Here is a 27,981-nt window from a genome sequence, read left to right on the forward strand (position 1 = left end):
AGGATAGACTCTAAGCCTTGTATTATTGTGACGTCTTTACAAAGGCCCTAAACACTCTTGTTCCTCCCTTTTTCCATCATATTCTCCTGGAGGGTGAAAACAACTCTGGTTAAATACTACATCTTCTTCACATCTGTGCCCATAACTGAGAAAACCATACAACCATGTTGATTAGTTTCACTTAAAATTCAGGATAACACACTGACAAGTAGACTCTCAACTCTGCCCAGCAACCCTACTGTACTTCCGTTGTTTGTATATTCCCTGTTCTCTGGAGTTACTATTTCACAGTGGTATCGTTCCTCAAATTTGTCTCTCCACAAATCATTCCCTCTTTGCTGTTTATCTTCTCCTACCAAACTTTACAAGTGATGCCTGTACTTCATAATTAATTGAAAAAATGGAAGGAATAATAAATCCTTAATATTCTGACCTCAAAAGCTACAAACCAATGTACATCAAACATAGTAAGTTCATTGCTATCTGGGGTAACTGCTGTTTGTCCTCAAATAGCCTTTTCTTTTGGTTCCTTCTTGTCCTGTAGATCTCAGTTCAAATGTCAATTTCTTAGAAAGGCCCTCCCTGACCAACCTTTATGAAGTTAGCCTTCTCCACTTATTCTGTTATTCTTTCATTAGAATGTAACCTACATGAGGGTATGGACTTTGTTATTTTATGACTGTATCCACAATTTCCAAACCAATGCCTAGAACATGGTAGGCAATCAATAAATATTGACTAAATGGGCAAATGTTTATTTGTTCATTGTTAATTCTGACAGCAGAGACCTAATCTATTTTGTTCACTTCCAAATCTAATAATAGATTTGGCCTAACTCTGTACCTAGAAAATACGGTAAATGTTAAATATATAGCTGTTGAATAAATAAATGAATAGCGTTCTTCGAAAAATACTTTTTTTAAGTTAGGAAGAGAAATAAGGTTTAGGGAGAACTGAAAAGAATATGAAAATCCAAACACAATAAACAGCATATTCTGATTCATTATACTTAAGGGCACATTATCTAGTAAATGGCTATGAATGCATGCTAAAAATTGTATTACTATATAAAAATACACTTCTGAACAGTTCTTAGAACACTTAATCCTTATGAAATTCATGTCTTTGATCCAAAATGCAAAGAGGTAATCAGTAATAATCATCCTCTTTAACAATTTCATAATCAGTGACAAAATCACTACTTCTTACATCTACTTGAGTCATGCAAATAAGCATTTATGCCATCTCTATAACATAAATGTTAGACCAAAAAACCAAATTAAATCTTGTTAAAGGTTTGAAATAGGAGTTGTCAACCAAGAGAAACATTCATTACATGGAATACTGACTTTCAAGCAGTAATGTTATTGAACACAGTCTTCATTTCTGATATATTAACTCTTGCGAGTTAACTGTTGGTTTTTCAATACACAGACATAAGAATTCAATGAAAAAATGACTGAACAACAAATATGTGCAAAGTATTTTTATGAGTTTTGGAAATACAAAGATAGAAAATCCGTGGATAGATTAATAAACATGTAACTATAACATATAAAAAGTGATAAATAATAAGAATATGCATAAAGTGCTATAATAGCCCAGGTGAAAAGCAATTTATTCTGAACTGATCAGGAAAAGATTCAGAGAAAATTCTGAAATGGTCAGGAAAAGACTTGAGCTGGACACTAAAAATAAGCAGGAATTTGTTTAAAATACAATTTTTTCTTTAACAGTTCTCAATCAGACAAATATTTAAAGCAGTGTATCAATATAGTGTAAAACATTATAAAACAATAATCAGAAAATGACAAAAAAGAGGCATTTTGGAAACAGGATACACCTAGTCATGTTCCATATAAAGCAAATGAACAAAACTCCCAACACATAGGTAAAATGAAGCCATTTAAAATGACTGCTTCAAAATAATACATTAAATAATTTCAAGAATTAGGCTAGAATCAAGTATCCTGACTGCTAAACTATGCTTTTTCCATACAAAGCTGTTTATTCTTTAAGAATGAAATAGAATGTCACAGCTAGTAAACAACTAATTACTTAATAACTATGGTAAATTGCATTTGACATAAAAATGAATGTTCATATATTTTCCCTAATCCTTTAGCATGCAAAGAATGAAAAGTAATTCTCTAGCCTATAAAACTAAAACACATAAATAAATTCTTACTTATATGATCACGTAAGCCAAATAATTATTTTCAACATATATATTTAACATTTTTTGATATGTGTATTTGCCATAATTCTGAAAAGGTACTAGCAAAGCTACATTTTTAAAATGAATACTCATCTTTTTGAATAGATTTATTATATATTGAGCTTTTGATTTTTTTAAGATAGAAAAATTGATCATAATACAATGAAAAATGTATCTTCAGGATCTTCAGATTCATCTCAACAATTATTCTGCTTGTTTTTGTAAACATGCACCTAATTCTTCTTTAATAAAATAACCAAACTGGCTTCATGCTCATTCTAAAACATAGCAGGGCTGGTTTCCCATTGGGTTATCTGTGTTCCCTCTGCCTAGAATGCTCTTTCTCCAGATATTGACATGGGTCACACCCTCACTTCCTCCAAGTCTTACATCAGCCATCACCTCCCCAATAAGTCCCACCCTGATCATCTTACTTAAAATCCCAATCTGACTTCCTGCATCCTATCTTGCCTCCCAACTCCTTGTCTCACTTACCCTGCTCTATTTTGATAACAGTTATCACTTCCTAACACTCTACATAATTTCCTATAATTATGTTTTATTTGTTTTCTCCACTACCAGAATGTAAGCCCCTTGAGGCCTGAAATGTTTGTCCTGTTTTTTTACTGATGTACTTGAAAGACTTTAAAACCATGCCTGACACATAGTAGATAGTCCATAAATATTTGGTGAATATTAAATAGAAATGAATATAAAAGAGTACATAGAAAAATTTCAAATGATTTCAACACCGCATTTTATCAAATATTTTCTAAAGAAATAATACCATCTTTGCCAGGCGCGGTGGCTCATGCCTGTAATCCCAACACTTTGGGAGGTAGAGGTGGGTGGATCACCTGAGGTCGGGAGTTCGAGACCAGCCTGACCAACATGGAGAAACCCTGTCTCTACTAAAAATACAAAATTAGCCAGGCATGGTGGTGCATCCCTGTAATCCCAGCTACTCAGCAGGCTGAGGCAGGAGAATCGCTTGAACCCAGGAGGCAGAGGTTGCAGTGAGCCAAGGTCATGCCATTGCACTCCAGCCAGGGTATCAAAAGCAAAACTCTGTCTCAAAAAGAAAAAAAAGAAAAAAGAAAAAGAAAAGAAATAATACCCTCTTATGTAATTTTTTTCAGAGAATAGAATAGAGGGAACATGTGAAAGTATCTATAATAAGACAGACTGTACAAAATCAGATAAATTTATTAAACAGAACCAAATGGAAATTCTGGATATAAAAAATAAAATAACTGAATTGAAAATCTTACTAAAGGAGTTCAAGAGTAGACTTGAATAGGCAGAATAAAATGTCAGTGAACTTGAAGACAAATTTCTTGTAATTATCATCTGAAGGGCAAAAAGAAAAAAGAATGAAGGAAGATAAACAGAGCCTAAGGGACATATAGAATGCCACCAACAAGACCAATATATACATTATGAGAGTTCAAGATGGAAAAGAGAAACAGAAAGGGGAAGAGAGCTTATTTGAAGAAATAATGGCCAAAAACCTCACAAATTTAAGGAAAGACATGGATCTAGAAATCCAAGAGGCTCACTGAATTGCAAAGCAAATCTTTTTTTTTTTTTTTTTTTTTTTTTTTGAGACGGAGTCTCAGTCTGTCGCCCAGGCTGGAGTGCAGTGGTGTGATCTTGGCTCACTGCAAGCTCCACCTCCCAGGTTCACGCCATTCTCCTGCCTCAGCCTCCTGTGTAGCTGGGATTACAGCTGCCCACTACCACGCCCAGCTAATTTTTTGTATTTTTAGTAGAGACAGGGTTTCACCATGTTAGCCAGGATGGTCTTGATCTCCTGACCTGGTGATCCACCCGCCTTGGCCTCCCACAGTGCTGGGATTACAGGTGTGAGCCACCACGCCTGGCCTGCAAGGCAAATCTAAACAAACCCATGCCAAGACATTAAAATCAAGCTGTGAAAAGACAAAGACAAAAAAAAAAAAGGGAAACTTAAAAGCAGCAAGAGAAAAGCAATTTATCACATACAAAGGACTCTCAAGATTATCAGTGAATTCCTCAGCAGAAATCTTGCAAGCTAGAAGGCAGAGGGATAATATATTTAAAGTGCTGAAAGATAAAAACCTGTCAACTGAGAATTCTATATCTGGAAAACTATCCTTCAAAAATGAGAAAAAAAATTAATTTTTGTTCCCAGATAAAAAAAATGGATGGAGTTCATTACCACTCCATCTGCCCTACAAGAAATGCTAAATGGAGCCCTTTAGGTTGAAATGAATGGATGCTAGACAATATCTTGAAGTCTTATGAAAATGTAAAGTTCTCCAGTAAAAGTAATTACATATAAAATTATAAAACCCAGTAGTATTGTAATTTTAGTTAATGCCACTTTTTTATCTTGAATTTCAAACACAAATACACAAAAATACTTACAAATCTATGTTAAATGGGGATACAATATATAAAATGTAATTTGTGACATCAATAACATAAAGTGTGGGGGCAGGGCTGTAAAGCAGTAGAATTTTTATAAGCAATCAAGTTAAGTTGGTATCAGTTTAAAATAAGTTGCTATAATTTCAGGATGTTATATACAATCCCCATGGTAACTACAAAGAAAATAAGGAAAGAATCAAAACATGTCATTACAAAATATACACTAAATACAAGGGAGATAGTATTAGAGGAAATGAGTAACAAAAACGTTGTAACATCGAAAAACAACCAAAAAATGATAATGGTAAGTTCTTCTCTATCGGTGTTGTAAATGGATTAAACTCTCCAATCAAAAAACAGATTGGCAGAATGAATTTTATAAAGAAACACACCTGATGCAACTATATGCTGTCTACAAAAGACTTCAAGCCATAAACTTTTACAAGAGACAAAGAAGAAAATGGGAAAATGATAAAATGGTCAATTTGCCAAGTAGATGTAACAATTATACACATATATGTACCAAAATTTAGAGCTCCAAAATATATGAACAAACATTGACAGAACTAAAGGGGAAAACAGACAGCTCTACAATAATAGTAGAAGATTTCAATATCCACAATAATGGATAGAACAATGAGACAGAAAATCAGAAATAAAGGACACGATCAACACTATAGACCAATTGGATCTAACAGATATATACAGAACACTGCACCCAACAATGACAGAATACACATTTTTCTCAAGTGCACAGGAACATTCTTCAGGATAGACTATGTGTTTGACTGCATTACAAGCCTTAATGAATTTAAAGGGACGGAAAACATGCTAAACATCTTTTATGATCAAAATGTAATGAAACTAGAAGACTGGAAAATCCACAAATATATAGAAATTAAGCAGTACACTATTAAACAACCAATACGTTATAGAAGAAATTACAAGAGAAAACTGAAAATATCTTGAATCAAATGAAAATAAAAATACAACATAGCAAAACTTACAGAATCCAGCGAAAGTACTGCTAAGAGATAAATTTGTTGCTCTAAAAGCTTAAATTTAAAAAGGAAGAAAAACATGAAATCGATGATGTAACTTTACACTTTAAGGAACAAGAGTAAGAGAAGCAAACTGAACCTAAAGGTGACAAAAAAAAAAGCAGGAAATAATGAAGATGCAGCAGAGAGAAATAAAATAGAGAACAAAAACGTAGAGAAAATCAACAAAACCATGAGTTGATTCTTCAATACCTTTAAAACCTTTAAGCAGATTTACTAGGAGAGAGGACGTAAATAACTAAAGCAAGAAATCAAAGAGGGAAACTTATTACCAATTTCAGAGAAACAAAAATGATTATAAGAGAGTACTATTAACATTTGTATGCCAACAAATTGGATAAACTAGATGAAATGGACAAATTCCTAGAAACACACAATTCACCAAGACTGAATCATGATGAAGTAGAAAATCTGAATAGAGGTATCACTTATAAAAGATATTGAATTAGTAATCAAAAACTTGTCTACCACAATAACAACAAAATTTCAGGACCAGATCACTTCATTGGTAAATTCTACCAAACATTTAAAGAATAATTAACGACAATCCTTCTCAAACTCTTCCAAAAATATTAAAAAGAGGGAACACTTCCTAACTCATACTATGAGGCCAGCATTATCCTGACACCAAAACCAGACAATGGCACTACAAGAGAATAAAACTGGAGATGAATATCTCTGTGAAGATTGATGCAAAAATCCTCAACAAAATACAGGCAAACTAACTTCAACAGCATATTAAAAGGATCATACACCATGACCGATGGAGATTTATTTCTGGAATACAAAAATGATTCAACATATGAAAATCAATCAATGTAATATGCCATATTAGCAGAAGGGGAAAAAACACGTGATCATTTAAGTTGATGCAGCAAAAGCATTTGACAAAATTCAACACCCTTTCAAAATAAAAACACTCAACAAACTAAGAATGGAAAAAACTACCTTGACATAATAACCATTTATAAAAAGCCTATAGCTAACATTATATTCAATGGTACAAGACTAAAAGCTTCTTTCCTAAGATCAGGAACAAGACAAAAATGTCCACTTTTACCATTTCTATTCAACATAGTACTGGAAATACCAGTCAGAGCAATCAGGCAGGAAACATAAATAAAAGCATTCAGACTGGAAAGAAAGAATTAAAATTATCTTTGTTCACAGACTATTTGATCTTATACGTACAAAATCCTAAAGAATCACACACACACACACACACACACACACAAATGTTAGAACTAATTAATGGATTCAGCAAAGCTGCAGGATACAAAATCAACATGCAAAAATCTGTTGTTTTTCTGTACACTAACAATGAACAACCAGAAGGAGAAATCAGGAACAATTTCATCTACAATAGAATCAAAAAGAATAAAATACTTAGGAATAAACTTAACCAAGGAGATGAAAGACTTGTGTATTGAAAATTACAAACATTGTTGAAAGAAATTAAAGAACACACAAATAAATGGTAAGATATCTGTGTTCATGGACTGGAAGATTTAATATTGGTTAAATGTCAATATTTCCCAAAGTGATCTATAAATTCAATGCAATTGTTATCAAAATTCCAATGATGTTTTTTGCAGAAATAGAAATAAATACATCCTAAAACTCATATGGAATCTCAAAGGATCTCCAGTAGTCTTGTAAAGAAAAACAAAGTTGGAGGTTTTATACTTCTTGATTTCAAAACTTACTGCAATGCTACAGTAATCAAATCATTGTGGTACTGGTACATATAGACAAATAGAGTGAAATAGCCCAGAAATATAGTCAAATGATTTCCAACAATAGGGAAAAAACAGTCTTGTTAACAAGTGGTGGTGGGAAAACTGGATATCCACATGCAAAAGAACATTACTGTTAGAGCATATACAAAAATTAACTCAAAATACATCAAAGACTTAAACATAGGAGCTAAAATAATAAAACACTTAGAAGAAAACATAAGGGAAAACCTTCATGAAAATGGATTTGGCAATGATTTCTTGGATATGACACCAAAAGCACAAGCAGAAGAGAAAAAATACATAAATTGGACTTGGTAAGAACCAAAACTTTTGGATATCAAGGGACATACAAAACATCAACAAAAGAATGAAAAGACAATCTTCACAATGAGAAAAAACACTTGCAAATCATATATCTGACAAAGGGTTAACATACAGAATATATAAATAACTCTACAACTCAAAAAAAAAAAAACCCAATTAAAAAATGAGCAAAGCATTTGACTAGAAGTTTCTCCAAATAATATATACAAATGGTTAATGAGCATATGAAATGATGTACAACATCCTAATAATTAGGAAAACGCAAATCAAAAAGTCACAATGAGATACCACTTCATGCTCATTAGAAGGTATTATTTAGAAAAAAGAAACCCAGAAAGCGATTTCAGTGTTGTTAATGTAGAGAAATTGGAACTCTTGCACATTGCTAGCAGGAACATATTGCAGCTGCTGTGGAAAATAGTACAGCAGTTCTTCACAAAAGTAAATATAGACTTACCATAGGATAAAAATTTCACCTCTTGAATATAAGCCAAAGAATTCAATCAAAGGGTCAAAGAGATATTTGTACACCCACATTAATGGCAGTATTATTCACAATAGCCAAAGACAGAAACAACCTACATGACCACTGACAGATGGATAACAAAATGCTGTATACACCTACAAATTATTAATTGGCTGGGCGCGGTGGCTCATGCCTGTAATCCCAGCAATTTTGGAGGCTGAGGCAGGCAGATCACTTGAGGTCGGGAGTTCAAGACCGGCCTGGCCAACATGGCAAAAACCCATCTCTAATAAAAATATAAAAATCAGCCAGGTGTGATGGCACATGCCTGTAGTCCCAGGTACTCGGGAGGCTGAGGCAGAGGCATCACTTGAACCCAGGAGGCAGAGATTGCAGTGACCTGAAATCGTGCCACTGCATTACAGCCTGTGCAACAGAGAGAGACTCCATCTAAAAAAAAAAAGAAAAAAGAAAGAAAAGAAAAGAAATATTACTCAGCCTTAAAAAGAAAGGAAACTTGACACATATTACAACATGGATGAGATGGATGAGCCTAGAAGACGTTATGTTGAGAAAAATAAGCCAGTTGCAAAGGGAAATATTATATGATTCCACTCATATGAGGTGTCTAGAATAGTCAAATTCAAAGACAAAAAGTAGAATTGTGGTTGCTAGCAGCTGGGGTAAGACAGAACAGGAATTATTGTTGAATGCAGAGTTTCAGTTTGGGAAAATAAAAAATTTCTGGAGATGGATGGTATTGATGGTTGGGCAACAATGTGACTGTACTTAATACCACTCAACTGCATATTTAAAAATAGTTTAAAAGGTAAATTTTATGTAATGTATGTTTTATCACAGCAATATAATTACCCAGAATGTAATACAGGGGGTCAAAATAATAGAAAAATGTGAAAAACAAGTTGAAAGATATGGAGAGGAGAATGGAATGATCAGGTTGCTCTCAGATCCATGCATGATCATCCATCTCCTGAATCTTGGGGACTGACATCTCAAAACCGTATTTCCTACACTCCTTGTCCAGCTGGCTTCCTGCCCTGAGAAATTCGGCCAGTGAGTCCCAAGTAGGGAGAAGGGAGAAATCAAAGTATTTTTCCTCTGCTTTCTTTGCTTTCTATGGTGATGTCTCCATCAGTTGCTGTGGCTCTCTATGGTCCCTGGTCCTGTAGGACAGAAACCATCAGGGTTCTAGATAGCCTCAGATTCTGGGTTCTGCTAAGACTACCTCCTGCAGCCTGAGAAGCGACAACAGTTTTTTGCTACTGTTAACTTTTAAATTGCTTCACTATCCCCTATTTGGCTTTCAGATATGACAAACATTTGTCACTAATTCTCCACATTAGATTCCTTCTGTTGAACTATATGGCATTAACTCTGTTTTCTTGACTGACTCAACCTAATACAAATCTAATCAGAATTTGAGAAGAAAATAAGAGAATGGAGAAAAGGCAATCAATAATGACTGAGAGGTTTCCAAAATAGTTGAAAGGTAGAACACTCCAATTCAGGAAAATTCGAATAAGATAAATAAAAAGAAATCCACACATATATACCACAATGAAACTATACAGCATCATCAAAGACAATAAGAAGTTCTTAAAGTCAACCAGATAGAAAAGAGTTCTTACATACAGAGGAAAATAATTGGAATGATTGCTGGTTTTTCAAAAGAAGGCAGTAGCATAATATATTCAAAACACTGAAATAAAATAATTGTTAATCTGAAATTAACAAAAGTACCCATAAAAGTATCTTTCAAGATGAAAGGCAAAATAAAGGTATTTTTCAGAAAAAAAAAAGTTTAACACCACTGACCCCTGAGAAAGAGCACTTCTAAAGGATATGCTTCAAGAATGACAATGATCCCGCAAGAAAGGTCTAAATTACCAAAAACAGCAAAGAAACTGTATGTTATAGCTAAACTAACACTAATTGTAGGATAAATAATGGGCTAATTTGGACAAGATTGAACAGTAGTAATCAAAAGTGGAAATGTGACAGGATTTCAAATGTTCTGAGCTCCTCATATAGTTCAGGAAGCAGTTAGAAATAACTTTAGACTTTAAAAGAAAAATAAACATGTCAAATACTTGTAACAGTAGAATCTCAAATTACCAGGTATAGTCTCCAAAATACTAGAGGAAAAAAAACCTGACTTTACAAAAGTCATTCAATTAAAAAATTCAGAAAAGGAGAAAAAAGGAAACATAGAAAAAGCAGTAGAAATAGGAAGCATAAAATAACAAGTGGAAATCATTATAATATACCAGTAACCACAATAATTATAACTGGACTACACTCACCAGTGAAAAGACAGAAATTGGTAGCTATGGGCTGTTTGAAAGACATCCACCTAAAACCTAAATAGAGAGAAAAGAATGGAAGTACAATAATGGTACCATGTAATCCTCAATTAAAGAAAGTGATGTGGCTAGCTCAGTATCAGGCAAAATATATTTTAAAGCAAAAATATTTATTAGAGGCATGATGGCCACTACATAGTAATCAAAGACTTAATTCATCAAGAAAATATAAAAACTCAAAACAGAACCCCAAAACATGTCAAAGGCTGAAAGAAATAAATTCACAATTTTAATGGGAGATTTTAACATACCTTCTCAGTAATTTTTTGATTAACAAATGTTTGTAAGGATAAATAAAATTGAACAACATAATTAACAAAGAGAATTTAATGGATATGCCAGAATACATATGAAATCCTACATACAAAAAAGAATAGATACGCTCTCTGAGCACATATGATTGCAATGCAATTAAGTAAGAAATTAACTACTGCAAGCTACATTCTTAAAAAATAAGCTACATAATTGCATACCTTAAAAAGGCACTAAACAATTTAAAAGTCAAAGAGTAAACATAATGAACATTTTAAAATAGACTTAGAACTGAATAATAATGAAAATTTTACTCATCAAAATGTATGACCAGCAACTAAAGTAGTGCACAGAGAAAATATATAGCCTCAAATTTTACATTAGAAAGGAAGAAAAGCTAAAACTATATAAAACCAATGACAGTAGAAAAAGAGGAGAGAAGAAGGGTATAAATTAAAGAAAAACATTACAGGAAAAGAAAAAGACAGACTAGGGGATTCACAAATATAATAGTTCTTTAAAGATAATTTTTTTTTAAATAGGGAGATCCTCGTCAAGATTGATCAAGAAAAAACTAGCAAGAAAGAAGATAGAGATGTGCAACATTAAGGATGAAAAGACTAACAAATTAGAGCAAAGACTAAAAAGATAATTTTATATTAATAAATCTAAAACCAGATTGGATGGACAATTTCCTAGAAATATTACAGAAGGAAAAAAAAAGAAAAATAAAAGCTATTTTTCTTGAAATGATTGCATTCATAGGTCTTCATATTTTAACTCCAAACACTTAATTCTTTACTCATATAACCTCTAAGGAGAGTACATAAGTTAAACAAAAAAATCATTCTCTCCAAGTTCTTTATCTCATAATACTTCATATGTAATGACCAAATCTATTGGTGGAAGTGGCTAGAAACCCACCTTAGTAATAACTGCTTCATAAGTGAACATGGGCACATTTTCTTTTTTAATATAATGCAAATATCAAGAAATTTAATCATTAACTTTCCAAAATACATGCAGAGAGCACGACTTTTTAATGAAAATACAAGTCGCCTCACTGATATAGAACATGCTAAGAAGACAGCAGATGGCTTTACTCAAAACCAAGCAATATTTGAATATCACGAGTCTCACTTTTATAAACATTCATCATGTATATTCTGTAGAATATTATTCACAGATCCTTCCCTTTATGGACCCACTTCTATCAAGCTGCTTACACTGCATCACATAAGGATTACATCAGATTCAAAAGAAGTTGCTGCCTATGATGGAAGAAACACACTGGAGTTTCAGCTGGTCAACTACAGAATTTTGTCTCTCTCCTCAGAGTAGCCAGAAAGAACTCAACATAGAAATCAGATCATCTTATTTTCCTGCTAAAAATCCCTCAAAATCCACATTCTTTACCAAGTTCTCCAGACTCTGAATGATCTGGCCATTTCTGACTTTCCTGTGTTCTCACCACTCTCAGTGACTTCAGCCTCAATTGCCTTCTGATGGGACTTAGAACATTGTTAAACCCTTTTCTGTCCCAGGACCTGCTATTGTCTTTGCCTAGATGCTTTCCCTCAGCCTCTATCAGACTGGTTTGAAATTCTCTCATACATAGTCACGTATCAGCAGGACCATACACAGTTACTACATCCGTAAATCCAATATCCCTGATTTTAATTTATTCTATAGATTATTCTCCTGGGATGATCATGAAAATAATAAAACAAAGCCCTACTGGTTCAAAGAAATCTACAAAAAATTAAATTTGCTGTGTAAAACACTAGTCTGAATCACCAAACAAGTTTCGGGTGTCTCCTTTCTTACAGAACATTAAAACACAGGAATTGGTCTAGCTTAACTGGTCACAGAAATCTGGTCTAGCTTAATTACAGACCAGATGAACTGGACACACATTCTTTCCAGCTTTTCAACAACAGTATAGTTTAAAACAGACCTTGTCCAGTTATATGTATGCTCTATATTGAATGAGCCATAACCAATGTTTTGTTTCCTTCAATTTGCTTAAAAATGTTTTGCAGAGAGGAAATACAAAATCTGCTTAAATACTTTTGTACATGTATTCAGTTCTCCACCATTCATTTTCTCCCTTTATAATTATGGGGATAAAAGTACTTGCTTAAAATAAATGCTAGAACCAAAAGAAAGGCTATAATTTCCTTAAAAAAAATCTCCATCTTTAAAAGGTGGTATCAGTGAGCCCCCAAAAAACTTTAAGTCACCAGATCATTATTTTAAGTTTTAGTATAAACCTATAAGTCAATGTCCGCAGCTGTAAAATGGGATAATAATGCATGTCTGAACAAATTCTCAGAGTTGATATAAGCATCACCTGAGTTTTATGAGGAACTGCTTTGTAAATTGCAATACAGGATTATTCTCCTTTTCAAAGGATGACAGTTAAGCTATTGTGTGAGCCACATAATTAACTGTTCAAGTTAGTAAGGAATATTTCCAGAGTCCGAAATCACAAACTCAAATGTCTGCAGGAGTGAGGGACGTAAAATACATGAGTGAAGCAGGTCTTGATGAAATAAAGGCAGAGGGTGGCAGCAATGTGGCAAAGTGGAGAATGTATACGTGGGCAACTCATCCTGGCTTCTGCCATGAACAGTTGCAAGAGCTATCTTGCCTGGTCCTCCATTTTCTTTAGGAGAAGCCAGGACTCCAGGAACTTACACAAAATTTACTAATTTGAAAATATTGGTAAGTAAATCAATTATTTTAAAGTACTGAGCTGACCCAAAGAAACATTTCTAAAGGCCAATTTCAGGCTCGAAACTATCAGCATACTACTTCTATATGAGGTTCTGCATTTTTTATCAAGAAATGATCTATAAATATAACTATATCGACATTGTCTAATCACCCTCAGATACCAGGAAAAATGGATATTAACAGTGGCTAGTTTTTTTTTTTAATTGCTTACCATATTCCAGGTACCTACGGTGCTTAAAGTTTTACATGCAGTATGTCACTTAATTCTCAGGAGAAGCCATTTAGAAAAGCATTACTGTGGCCGGGCGCGGTGGCTCACGCTTGTAATCCTAGCACTTTGGGAGGCCGAGGCGGGCGGATCATGAGGTCAAGAGATCGAGACCACGGTGAAACCCCGTCTCTACTAAAAATACAAAAAAATTAGCCGGGCGTGGTGGCAGGCGCCTGTAGTCCCAGCTACTTGGAGAGGCTGAGGCAGGAGAATGGCGTGAACCCAGGAGGCGGAGCTTGCAGTGAGCCGAGATCGCGCCACTGCACTCCAGCCTGGGTGACAGAGCGAGACTCCGTCTCAAAAAAAAAAAAAAAAAGAAAAAGAAAAGCATTACTGTAACCCATATTTTCAGAAAAGAAAGCTGAAGATTAGAAAGTTTTTAAGGTCATAATGTTTAAGTTCACGGTAGAAATTAAGTGTCCAATGATATAGATGATTTCAGTTCAAAAGAGTAATGCTTCCCAACTTGAGGTTCCTAATTCCCTATGTGTCGCCAAAGTAGTAAGAGATCGCCTGTGAATCAGTTTGAAAGCTTATCAGAAATCTTCTTTTTACCCTCTAATGAATAACTGAGTTTGTTTCCTATCACTAGGTTAAGGGAGTTTGTTTGTTAGGTACAATCATTCAAATTATCAATTTCCAGACAAAACTAATGAAAGGATACTTGTTTGTGAAAAGAAAAAGAAAACGCAGCTGGAAATAACACTGCAGAAATTATTTACATAATAAACATTTTACAAACTTTATATGATTTATATAAAAGAACTATACATTCTAAAGGGTATTTCAGCCTCAAAATATTTATTTATCAAAATCACTTGTAGCAAATAATGGACCTTCAAATATTTTGGATTTGACAGAGAAAGTTATTTTTCAAAGAATATATGCAAAAAAAAATTAGGCTGTAAAGATGCAGTAGAAAAAGGACAAGATGATGCTATCAAATTATGTGACATGACCAAATTTTAATATATGTATATATACACATATATACTAAGTTGATATTAAAGATTACCAAATTGAATCTTTTAGTTTGCATTTTCGTCCCCAAATAATAATTTTAAAGGACTAAGACAAATGAATGTAATTTTTCACATGCTAGACATCCCATCAATATATTAATAAAACTCACATTATCTTTGAAAGCTTATGCATCTGTAAATTTTCCCATTTTAAAAGAATTATCTTTTATAATGTAATAAAAATCAATATGGTACAAATAACATGCACCCCCATTTATCTGTCAAAACTTGGCACTTGGGTTCTGGTAAACCCAGAACACTTGTCAATTTTATCACCTACCGTTAGCAAAGCTTGAAAATAACGCATAATAATGCTCAGACGCCAAGACTTTGAATACCGTGTCCAGGCTGCACTGGGGCCCTGGGCCTGTAACCCAAAACAAAAAGATCATGGCTTTACGGGAGTAAACATTCAGGATCTGGGGGAAATAATCAGAAGTTGAACTTAGAAACTTCTAGGTAGAAGGGCAAGACAAATAGTTTATTCCTCAGTAACTAAGTTTTCGCACTTTTACACAATGAACAAGGAGCTAAAAGCCCCTCATTTCATATGCTGGCATTAGACAACTCTCAAGCTACCAGATCCGTGTGAATTATAAAAATGCTTAAGAGGCTTTAAGTGCACCTGTACAATTAGTTAATTCACCAAGAAAACTAGAAACAACCAGAAATGAAGATTCTTTGAGTTTTCAAAAACGCTTAGTGGGTAGGGTTCAGTGGCATTACAACAGGTATTTCAAGGCTTATGGCCAATTTCCATTCTAACAATAATAATTAAACATTTTTTCTGGAAGGGGGATAGTAGCAAGGTGCGAATTAGCAACTACTTGGAGAACAGAACAGAGCTGTTGGTGAGCAGAGTTGAAAGGACATACTTTCCTGGTAGGTTTCTCTATTTCTCAATAATCATCATACTTTTCTTGTCTGCTTTCTCCTTAAAAGGAAAACTCCTTTACAGATGCATTTGGGGTTGCAGGGAGCCCAGCTCCACCGACCTGCTTGTTCCGAGAAATCACCCAGAACGCAGTTCCCTCAGGGACGGGCCGATCCAGCGCCACCTGTGGGCGGCGCCGCCAAGCCCGCGAGCGCCACAGGTCTCCGAGGCGACACCCGCCAGACTCGGCGCCTCCTCCCTCCAGTCCCCCTGCAGGGCCCCCTAAGTTCTCGTCCCTTGTTACTCTTCGAGGTCCTCCCCTTACGTTTCTTTCCCAAGTTCACCCCTCAAGATCTTCCTTCACCCCTCATGCCACCCTTCCCGTTCCCTGTTTCCTCCTCACGTTCACCCCTCCCGTTCCCTCCTCAAGTTAATTCCTCACGTTCCCTCCTCGAGATCCCCCCTCACTATCCCCTCGCGTTCCCTCCTCGGGTTCACCCACAAGATCTTCCCTCAAGTCCACCCCTCACGTTCACCCTTCCCGTTCCCTCCTCCTGGCTCCCCTTCGAGTTCACCCCCCGCCCCCGTTTCCCCCTCAAGTTCATCCCTCTCCTTCTCCCCTCGAGCTCTCCCATCCAGCTCGTTCAAGCCTCACATTCCCCCTCTCGGTTTCCCGCTCCACTTCTCCCCTCGAGTCCCCTCTCTCACCCCAGGCCCCGACAAACACACAGGTCCTCCGGATCTGACCTGGGCGGGCGGTCGCGGCGGCCTGGCGCTCAGGGAGCCCCGGGCCCGCCCCGCAAGCCCCGGGGTCCAACGAAGCGGGGCCTCCTCCAGCGACGCGCGGGCTTCGCTACCCACCGCAGCCCCACGCCAGTCCCCGGCGCTGCTCCGACACGTACCTGGGCGGGAAGCCGGGCGCCTCCTTACTTCTTTACGGGGACGCTGGCTATGGGCGCTCCCTCGAGGGGCGGACAGGGGCAGCCGAGCCGGGGAGGAACTGGGCCGCCTGCAAGGGGCGGGACGAAGGTCGGCGGGAGGATCTGACCCGGGCTAACCGCACCGAAGGCGCCCCTTATCGCGGCTCGCAGGGAATATTCTTCCTCTCGCTGCGCTCTCCACCGCCCGCAGGTGGAGGCCGCGCCATCTGCCCCATCCAGATCCTCGCAGGGCCCTTGGCTGGCTGCCGAGGGGCTTCCCGGGACTCCGGCCGCGCCTCCTTGGCCCAGAGTCCGGCGAGAAGGGAGTGGCGGCCCCTGGATCCTGGAGCCCTCACGGACTGGCCCAGTGCCTGGAGCAAATTCTGCTTCCGGCCCCGCGTAGTATCTTCCTCCCGGGAACTTCCCCACACTACGAGGGTCTCGGACCCGGAGAATGTAATGGGTTTCAGGTCCAAGAGGGATAGTGAGTGGCTAATGAGATCGCTCCTAGGGTCCAGTTCCCTTTTTCAGACTGCTAAGGAGGTTGGGGCTGGGGCTGAAGTCAAAGGCAGGAACTTCTACCCTCAGGAGGCAGCCTGTTAGTCACCAACCCTCTACCTGGTCCTTTGCAATCCTTTCCAGACCTTCTGTGGTCTCCTGTCACACAGGACTCACTTGGGGGGACCCTGATGGCCAGATTCTCTTGAACAGTCTCTAGGGACATTTTGGGTCTTGCTATACCTTCATCCATTGAACAGGTGAGAACTACAACCAAAACATCCTTTGATTCTGTTAATTATCTCAATGGGTCTGTCGTTCATGTTATCTAAATCAGAATTATAGAAGAGACCACAGAGAGGTCATCTAATCCTAATCAATGCATATCTTAAGGAAAAAATGTGATTTTAAAAATCTATTTCAGAAGGTCATTCAGTATATTCAAGACCAGAAATTGGGCCGGGCGCGGTGGCTCACGCCTGTAATCTCAGCACTTTGGGAGGCCCAGGCGGCCGGATCATGAGGTCAGGAGATCGAGACCATCCTGGTTAACACAGTGAAACTCCGTCTCTACTAAAAAATACAAAAAATTAGCCAGGCATGGTGGCAGGCCCCTGTAGTCCCAGCTACTTGGGAGGCTAAGGCAGGTGAATGGCGTGAATCCGGGAGGCGGAGCTTGCAGTGAGCGGAAATCATGTCACTGCACTCCAGCCTGGGCGATAGGGCGAGACTCCATCTCAAAAAAAAAAAAAAAAAAAAAAAATTAGAAATTGAACAGTGGACTTTTGATAGGGATTATATTGAATCAGTAGCCTAACATATATGAACAGCTTCAAATCAAGAAGTTATTTCATCAAAAACAGATCACAGCAAATATATTATTCAATATAATTATGGCCATTTGGACATACCTGGGAGATTTTAAGAATTAGAGCAACGGAGTGCTCACATGCAAAATAAAGTCACAATCTCAACACAGACAAACACCACCCGATTAAAATGCAATAGAAAAATAGATCCCATTCACAATAGAAACATGAAATAACTAAGAATGATAAAAATGAGAAATATAGGAGAAAAGTGGGAAAAATTTTTAAAATGCAGGATTGTTGAGAGACTATTTATAATTGGAAACTCACTGGAATCCTAAGTGAGAAGACAAGATGTTAAACACATAATTACTACCTCCCAAATTAAGAGACAAATATATTCTAGAATTCATATGAAAACTACAGAAGCTAGAAGAGCTAAGTCTAGTGGTTTTCAGAGTGTGGTCTAGGGGAAATTTGTTGGAGGTCGGGGGGCGGTCTCTGAAACCATTTCAGGAGGTTCACAGGATCAAAATTACTTTAATAATAAGACTTTTTTCCACTCCTTTTTCTCTCCCATTTTTTGAATGAATTTATGATGAAGTTTTCCAGTGGCTCCATAATATGTGATATCACAACAGATTGAACGCAGAAACAGGTAACGTCTTCTGTTATGCCAGACATTAAAGAAATGTGCAAGAATATAAAATAATGCCACTCTTAGCATTAAACTTTTTGGTTTTGGAAAATACAGGTATTTTTCATTTAAAAATACGCTATTCATGTTAACATGCAATGAGCTTACTAGTGAAATATATTTTTAAAATTTCTCAGTTTTAATTGCCATAACATAAAAGTTCTTTGGAGTCCTCAAAACTTTTTAAGAGTGTAAATAAAGGAAGGTTCTAAGACCAAAAAATTGAGAACCTTTTTTTTTTTCTTTGAGATGGATTCTCACTCTGTTGCCAGTCTGGAGTGCAGTAGTGCGATCTCAGCTCACTGCAAACTCTGCCTCCCAGGTTCAAGTGATTCTCCTGCCTCAGCCTCCTGAGTAGCTGGGACTACGGGCACCGCCACCATGCCCGGCTAATTTTTGTATTTTTAGTAGAGACAGGGTTTCGCCATGTTGGGCAGGATGGTCTCAATCTCCTGACCTTGTGATCCACCCACCTCAGCCTCCCAAAGTGCTGGGATTACTGGTGTGAGCCACTGCCTCCAGCCCTGAGAATCTTTTGATAAGACGATGAAAAAAGAAACATGTAATTAAGCTATAATAATGAAAAGAATGGGATTAACACGGAATGGAATAGTGTGTCCAATCCAACCAGCCTAACACCATCAAGGACAAAACCTGCAGTCCCACAAAGTCAGGTTCATTGACTCAATGTTACAGTGGAGATACTGCACACTAGAGGAACCATGAAGTGGAGTTTTGATAGGCTCAAAGCAAAGCACAGCTGGGAGTAAGGGGTCAACATGAGGTTTGGACTGTGACCAAGGGTTCTGTTTCCTTGGATAAATGTGGAATACTGTCTTGCGAAACTCCTTATCTGAAGCTCTGTACTTGAGTTGTAAATTGGGACCATGTCTCTGTTGTCAAAGTGAGTTAGATCCTACAAACAATTATGGGAGATTTCATTCTTAGTGACATAATTTCAAAAATCAAATATTCTGGTAGTCTGTGAGCATAGGAAGCAAGATTTTCCAATGAGTTAGAAAGAAGTAGTCACTCAAAAAAGGGGACTGTTGTTGACATTTCACAGCACAGCTTGCCCTTGGAAGAACCATGGTGTCCTGTTTATCTTTTTTTTTTTTTTTTTTTTGAGAAGGAGTCTCGCTCTTTCACCCAGGCTGGAGTGCAGTGGCACGATCTCGGCTCACTGCAGGCTCCGCCCCCCGGGGTTCACGCCATTCTCCTGCCTCAGCCTCCCGAGTAGCTGGGACTACAGGCGCCCGCCACCTCGCCCGGCTAATTTTTTGTATTTTTAGTAGAGACGGGGTTTCACCGTGTTAGCCAGGATGGTCTCGATCTCCTGACCTCATGATCCGCCCGCCTCGGCCTCCCAAAGTGCTGGGATTACAGGCGTGAGCCACCGCGCCCGGCCTATGTGTCCTGTTCATCTTACACCTGGCAATATCAACTTTTATTTTCCCTCTTGTGTTGCCCAGGCTGGTCTCAAACTCCTAGATGCAAGAGATCCTCCCATCTCAACCTCCTGAGTAGCTGGGACTACAGGTGCATGCCACAGTCCAGCCTCATTCCAGTTTTAACTCACCCATCTAGTTCTTGGAAAAAGGCTCAGAGAAAGCAGAACTGGGCCGAGCAAGGTGGCTCATGCCTGTAATCCCAGCTACTCAGGAGGCTGGGGAGGTGGAGCAATCTCAGTGAGCGGAGATTGCGCTTCCACACTGGATGGCAAAGTGAGACTCCGTCTCAAAAAAGAGAGAGAGAAAAAAACCTGAATGCACTTGCCAGGAGCAAACCTCCACCTTGTAGACTAATGGCATCTCATCAGTGAGCCCAGCACAAGTGACCCAGTGATCTGGGAGATCAATTAAGGGAAGAAAGATTGCTCATTCCTGCTTTCTGAGCTTCAGAAACCCTACCTTGTGATATTTGTACATGAACTGCAGCCCAATCAACTTAGTTCTCAAATTTAGCCTTCTCTCTATTCTGCTGATATTGCCTTATCTAGGCCTTTGCCATCCTAGAGTATTCAGATGTTTCCTGATTTTTCTACTGCCATGCCCTCTCTACTTTATAATAAGTCAAATCAAATGTATTACTCAAGCCCCTTGTAGGAGACTCCATGCATTTATAATTATGCCTGGGTGGTGACCCTCTCAGGCAAGAAAACAGAGTAAATCACCTGTAGGTCTAAAAGTTCTCTCTTTTAAAAGTGCAAACTTTCTTTTAGTGCATTATTTCATTTTATATGCATAATGTCCCTCTTTAATGGAAATACCTATAAGGTAGGTGTCTCCATTTACTAATAAGGAAACTGAAGCGAGGAATCAATGATTTCTCAAAGGCCATCATCTTATTAATCACCTCGTTATCACAATAAATTCCAAAAGTTACCACCTCTGTAAATGCTCAAATTAGAGTTTGATTCTCACAGAGCTATCAAGGATGAAAACATGAGGCTTCAAATGATCTAAACTCCATTGAAGTAGCTTCCCAGTGATGGGCCAAGAATGGGCTTTGGCCTTCCTGTGTCCTAAGGACTTTCTTAGGACCTTTCTCTCTTCTCTGTATCCACACTGAATTCCTAGTCCCTTTTATACTTACTGAACCATTATAATCTTAGTTGTGATATGCTTGACTGTTCTTTTCCTAGGAAAATGCATTTGCCAGAGTTAGTATGATGGATATAGTAGACCACTTTTAAGGAATCCATCCCTCCATTTCTTATTCATTACTCAATTAATATTTACTGGGTACTTCTAGGTGCTGCAAATGTTCTAGGCATTGAATTTGAAACCCGTCTTTGCCATATATAACTATAAAATGTTTGGAAAATTGCTTTCTATATGTGCTGATACTCCAAGATGGAAGGTTGCCAATGTAAGTGATATTCAGTTAAAACCTACACATTCTTTCACTACTAACCTTATCTAAATCATCTGATCATTTGCATTATTAACTTTTTAGAACACGTGGCACAGGTATTTTCTTGATTATTGTTTTGGGCACTTTTAGCTGGTTGTGCCTTTATTGTCAGTTTTGTGGCTATCAGGACCTCGAAACATTTACATATACATACTACTCATTCAAGTACATCAAAATGATCATCTTATATCTATTCAGGCAGGAGTCCAAGATTTGACTTACATAGTTGTTAGTAAAATATTCCACATTTTAAGATCTTATTGGTGGCCTCTACTTGATATTTCTCTATTAATTTTGAACTTTTGTCATTGTTTTGCCATTATGTTACTGTGTGGGAGGGAGGAATTGTATAATTTCGCTATATAATTTAACTGAAATGTGCACTTTTGTCAAGTGTATGCAAACTGTTTCATATAGCACCTACTGCATAGGCTTTATTTTCCTACTGATCTGTACATTTCGGGCAGTGCTACAATGAATAGAATGGAAGAATAGGTCTCATTTGCTGCATAGTGAATTTGTGTTTTTGCTATTTATTTCTTACCTTGACCTAAATTCATTTATTATCAGATACTTGCATTGAATCTCATGATTGACACAATAACATTTCAAATAATTGTTATAAGAATGTAAATATTTGGTTTGGATTCTTAACTAGAAACAAAGCTGCAGATTAAAAGTAGTTTCATTCTAAAAGGTGCGTTTTCCAAGAAAACTTAATGAAGACCATAAATAAGACAAGTTTATAATCCACACATTTTGGGGATAGAGAGAAGGGACAAGCATTGAGAAAACAAAGTAGGGTGTAAAACCTCTTTAAGGCTGGGAGCAGTGTCTCACGCCAGTAATCCCAGTACTTTGAGAGGCTGAGACAGGCGGATTGTTTGAGCTCAGAAGTTTGAGACCAGCCTGGGCAACATGGCAAAACCCCATCTCTAGCAAAAAAATACAAAAAATTAGCCAGGCATGGTGGTGCATGCCTGTAGTCCCAGCTACTCAGGAGGCTGAGGTGGAAGGATGGGTTGAGCCTGGGAGTTGCAGTGAGCCAAGATCATGCCACTGCACTCCAGTCTTGGTGACAGAGTGAGACTCTTATCTAAAAAAACAAACAAACAAAAAACTCTTTAAAAAGTAAAGTGGATGTGGGCTGGGTGCGGTGGCTCACACCTGTAATCCCAGCACTTTGGGAGGCTGAGCCAGGTGGATCATGAGGTCAGGAGTTCGAGATCAGCCTGACCAACATGGTGAAACCCTGTCTCTACTAAAAATACAAAAAGTAGCCAGGCGTGGTGGCGCGCTCCTGTAATCCCAGCTACTTGGGAGGCTGAGGCAGGAGAATTACTTGAACCCAGGAGGCAGACGTTGCAGTGAGCTGAGATTGTGCCATTGCACTCCAGCCTGGGTGACAGCGCGAGACTTCGTCTCAGAAAAAAAAAAAAAGTAAAGTGGATGTGTGCAGTGGCTCAGGCCAGCCAGCCTGCAGGACCACCTTTGGGAGGCCAGAGCAGGAAGATCCCTTGAGGCCGGGAGTTTGAGACCAGGCTGGGCAACATAGCGAGACCTCATCTCTACAATAAAAAAATTTTAAAATAAAGATAAAAAGAAGTAAAGATAGGTATTTGACATCTTGTCTTCCAAATATTTACGGCTAACATGGCTTTTTAAAAATCTGATCTTTACTGTGAGTTTTTCTTATTTTTGTTTGTTTTTCAGCCCTCTTTGTATTGCAGCAATACTAGCAGTCTATCTTTATACTCCTGCATTTTCCTTTGTGGAGTATATTGGGTTGGAGGCTAGAAGGCATGATGGGAATGAAAGGTTATTTGAACATCATTTACTCCAACTCCCTGTTTTATGGAGTAGGACATTTGGGGTTAATTCACCTGCCTAAGGTCATATGTCAAGGTAGTGACACAGCCAAGTTCTCAAAGAGAGCCCTGGCTTTTCTTTGTGCACGTGCTCTTGCCCAGACATTCCACTCACATTCTGATTAATATTAGGGTAGTAGGGCTTGGGCTACTGGAAACTCAGTTGGGAAGGTAACTGTGATGGTCCTACAAATAGATACAATTTGCTACAGTGTCTATTGTTAAGCTTATACTAATGGACGGCAACTTAGTTTCTGCAGGGAACAAAGACAGATACACTTATACCAATGGTGTAGAATCCTGCTTGTAAAGGATCAGTACCTAGAAAAACAATTAAGAAAATAAGTCATTTCTTATTTCGTTCATTCAAAAATATGGCTCAAGAGCTTCTTGTACGCCAGGTGTTCTAAGTGTAGGGAATATGACAACCCAAAAAATTGTCAAAAATCTCTGCCTCTAAGCAAATTGTATTCTAGTTGTGGAGACAAAATAAATCAGCAAATAAGTAAAATATACTGCATTTTATTTTTAATTAATTAATTAATTAATTTTTTTTGTGACAGAGTCTTGCTCTGTCACCCAGGCTGGAGTGCAGTGGCAAGATCTCGGCTCACTACAACCTCTGCCTCCTGGGTTCAAGCAATTCTCCTGCCTCAGCCTCCCGAGTAGCTGGGACTACAGGTGCACACCACCACACCCAGCTAATTTTTTTTTGTATTTTTAGTAGAGACGGGGTTTCACCATGTTGGCCAGGCTGGTCTCTAACTCCTGACCTCAAGTGATCCGCCCACTTGGCCTCTCAAGGTGCTGGGATTACAGGCATGAGCCACCACACCCGGCAAATATACTGTATTTTAGATGTTGATAAATGTGAAAATAAATAGAACAGGGAAAGGGGATAAATAGTGGGTGAAGGGGTGGAGGCTGCAATTTTCAGCAGGACAGGGAGGGCAGGGTCCACGGCAAAGGTGACAGTTGGGCCCTAGAGGAATTAGAGTGTGGGGCAAGGCTGGGGTATGGAACCTGTGGAGCACAGAGGCTCCTTTGAAACCATGAAGGTGCAGTGTGTCGTGGAGGAGGAGTGTCTCCTCTGAAGCACCCTTATCTCTAGGGATTCCTTCCTTACTCCCTGTTTGCTCCAGCCAGTGGAAGTATGGCTGGTGTGAGAGTTTACCTTCTGACCAGAACTGTCTCAAGAATTTAGGAATTTTAAATGTTGCAAGCACTTGTAATAAGTAGAAGAGGAATAGAAGGAAGGAATTAACAGCTGGAAGCTCCCTGATGGGGATTCTGAGCTTGCATAACACAATTAACATTGTTCCCCTTGAGGGACCCCTCCCCACCTCATCCCTTTGTGACACCCTCAGCCTGTTGATGACATTTGCTCTGAAGACTACCTCTGTTCCTAAACTATGATTCCTAGTGTTTACTTCTTGAGTTCCGCAAATCAAAGTTTCTCTTTGATGTTCATTTTAACCAATTTTCATTCGTATACACGTAGACATGATGTTGGTGGAGAAGAGAAGCCAAACAGTTTTATTTCCTCTGGTGGCTGACTAGAATGACTGCCTCCCAGGCTGAAGAGCTCCAGAAGTCATTTGGGAATTCGCTCTGTAGCAGAGCCCTTTTTCCTGGAGTTGGTTGAGATGGAAGAGAGAACATCAACTAGCCACTGGGTTCTGCTCTGATGCAAGAGTAACCTTGAGGATATTCTTAATTTATTAGCATCATGCAGAATGTCACCATTCAGGAATTGAATTGTGAATTTAATTAAGTAGTGATTTGGGTGTTCCTAGGTAGATATATTCACAATATGGTAGAGTTGGGAAAATGATGGAGATAAAAACAATTTTGGAGGGAAGTGACCTGAAAATACAGAGCAAAGTTATTGTTTTCCATTTAGTTACCAGGTATTTTGTAAACATTATGAATGACTTTGGTATTTACAGAACCAATGAAGCATCCATTAACTTTGAATGATCAGATGCTAGGGTGTGAGGAATTTTCAGGCCAAAATGCACTGGGTTATTGTCTCCTATTGACAGTGCAATATTACAGATAACCTCTAGGAGATCCTGAACATATTCAGGCAAAACCAGGCAAACAAACATTCGGGATGTTACCAGTGTGGAAAACCCCTAGTAGGTAAGTATGGCAGGGAATCAGTCAGAGAAAGAGGGTAAATCGAATGAAACTATTTTGGTTATAAAAGTGCTGCGAATGTATGAGAGTACTTCTCTATGCTACAAAAGCCAACAAGTTTAGTTATGCAGTTCCTTTTGTGTCATTACATTTCAATAGAGTTTATTTAGTTTTGTTTCTTTGTCACCTATGAAATGTGTATTAGGATTCTCCAGAGAAACAGAACCAATAGAATATATGTAGATATATAAAGAGGGATTTGGTATAAGGAATTAGATTGTGCAATTTTGGAGGCTGAAAAGTCCCACCATCTGCCGTGGAAAACTGGTGGTATAGTTTCAGTCTAAGCCCAAAGGCCTGAGAACCAGGAGAGCCCGTCGTGTCATTCCTGACTTCTGAGACCCAAGAACCAGGAGTTATGATGTCCAATGTCCCAGGGCAGGAGAACTTGCATGTCCCAGATCAACATGAGAGAGATAATTCACCTTTCCTCTTTGTTCTCTGTAGGCCTTCAATAGGTTGGATAGTGCCCACTCACATTGGTGAGGGCAGTCTCTTTATTCAGTCTACTGATTCAAATGTTAATTTCTTCCAGAGACATTCTCACAAACACACCCAGGAATAATGTTTTACCAGCTACCTGGGTATCCGTTTAGCCCAGTCAAATTGACACATGAAACTAACCATCACAAAACTCAACTCTTATTTTAAGATAGCAGCTTTAAAAAAAATTACTATAAACATTTAATTAAATTTATTTTCAGTTTACCTCTCAGTTGTACTACTTACTAGCTGTGTTACAATGAGTACAACATTTAGTGTTTCTGCACCTTGATTTAGTTCTCCAGAAAATGGTGACTACTAATATTGTCTACATCACAGTATTATTTTGAGGATTAAATAAAATTAACATTATAAGGGCTCAGGACATTACATGGCATATAATACATAATTATTATATATTAGCTATAATTATTACTGTTGTGTCATCATTATTATAATTACCATCATTTTCTCACAGAAGGATTTCAGGGCTATTATTACAAAACTCTTTCCCTTGTGTTTCCAATACACCAACTATTTCAATCAAGAAAATTAATAGCCTATGGAAAGAGAGTGGCCTTTGTCACCACTGTGATTGATTCTATTAAATGTATTAAAAGTAATGGCAAAAACTCCAATTACTTTTGCACCAGCATAAAATCACTAGGTGCATGAATTTTGCATAATTCTTTTAATTTCTCGGAACCTTGATGTTTCTCATTTGTTCAACAAGGTAGATATTATTAATCCTTTCAAAAAGATGTGAAGAACAAAGTTCAGAAATGTTAAGGACGGTAAACAATATCACATTTAAGGGCTTGGCACTTCGTTGACTCAATAAATAATAGCTACTACTTTGAGCTATTATTCCCTTTCATGAAAATCCTCATACTAAAACTATGTGCTTCTTCCAACAGAGACAGCCAAAATTAAGACTGACGGAGAAATTTCCCCCAGCAATACCACTTAAAAATATATATTTTTTACTTTAATTACCTGGTATTACGTTTTCTGCAGGAATACAAATAAAATTGCGTGTATGGCTTCTGAGAACCTACAGCTTTTTGCTAACCATATTCTTTCCTTGAATGAAGATTCTGAATTATATAAATGAATCCTGTCTTCCTGACGTAGATGATTAAATGTAGCAAAATAGCTTCACACAGCAACTGCCTGGCTCCTTTTCAACACTAACACACCTAGGGGTCTGGTTCTGTCACTGGGGAGTGCCACAGACTCAGGTTCTACCAGAGCGGGACGTAGTGTTGTCACTTAGGAACTTGGGCTGAGCCAGCTCTATCACATTTCCTATGATCGATCTCATCAACCCTGAAAGGCAGGCTGGTGCCCCTGAAGAACAACCCCAGATTTCAAACCTGATCCATCGCTTCTAATGAGGAAACATAGGAACAACTAAAGGTGGATCATATAATAAATGAAAAAAATCTATTTGACAAAATAATTGCATTTTCCCTTGGCAATGCATTACTGCTAAAACTTCCTTCTTTGACAGAAACTTCCATAATACTGCACATTGGGGGCAGGAGGAGGAAGAAGAGGAAAAAAGGAGGGAAAAATCAACAGAGAAAATAATTATTGCATGTCTCACTCCAAAGCAAACTTCCTTCAACACCAAAGGAAGGATATCAAGGAACTACATAAAGGTAATTTAATGACCACGAAATAGAATTTTTAGAGCAACTTGTTTCAGGGTGAACTTGTGATTAGCAATATAATTAGCCTTCCCTATGGTTACAATAGTTAATTAATAGGCCAAGAGTTCTGAACATGTGCATTCGTGGAAGAATTTCTTCCCTTTGATTTAA

General features: G+C 37.9%; 1 protein-coding gene and 1 long non-coding RNA gene across 2 annotated transcripts in view; one reads left to right on the forward strand and one right to left on the reverse strand.

Moving 5' to 3' along the window:
- The window catches only part of MYO3A (myosin IIIA), a 276,610-nt gene extending 259,626 nt beyond the window's left edge, over nucleotides 1-16,984 (reverse strand). Inside the window, exons 1-2 of the mRNA XM_032144934.2 lie at nucleotides 16,665-16,984; nucleotides 15,169-15,255 (exon numbers count right to left, since the gene is read on the reverse strand). The gene's annotated coding sequence lies outside the window, so the exon portion shown is untranslated. The remainder of the gene's footprint in view (nucleotides 1-15,168; nucleotides 15,256-16,664) is intronic.
- A 319-nt stretch (nucleotides 16,985-17,303) lies between these two features.
- Nucleotides 17,304-27,727, forward strand: LOC116479706 (uncharacterized). Its single transcript, XR_009212646.1, has 3 exons — nucleotides 17,304-17,440; nucleotides 18,594-18,647; nucleotides 27,669-27,727. It is a non-coding gene; the product is annotated as an uncharacterized LOC116479706 (long non-coding RNA).
- Nucleotides 27,728-27,981: the final 254 nt, after the last annotated feature.

Source organism: Hylobates moloch, unplaced genomic scaffold (genome assembly GCF_009828535.3).
Source record: "Hylobates moloch isolate HMO894 unplaced genomic scaffold, HMol_V3 SCAFFOLD_3, whole genome shotgun sequence".
Taxonomy (NCBI): Eukaryota; Metazoa; Chordata; class Mammalia; order Primates; family Hylobatidae; genus Hylobates; species Hylobates moloch.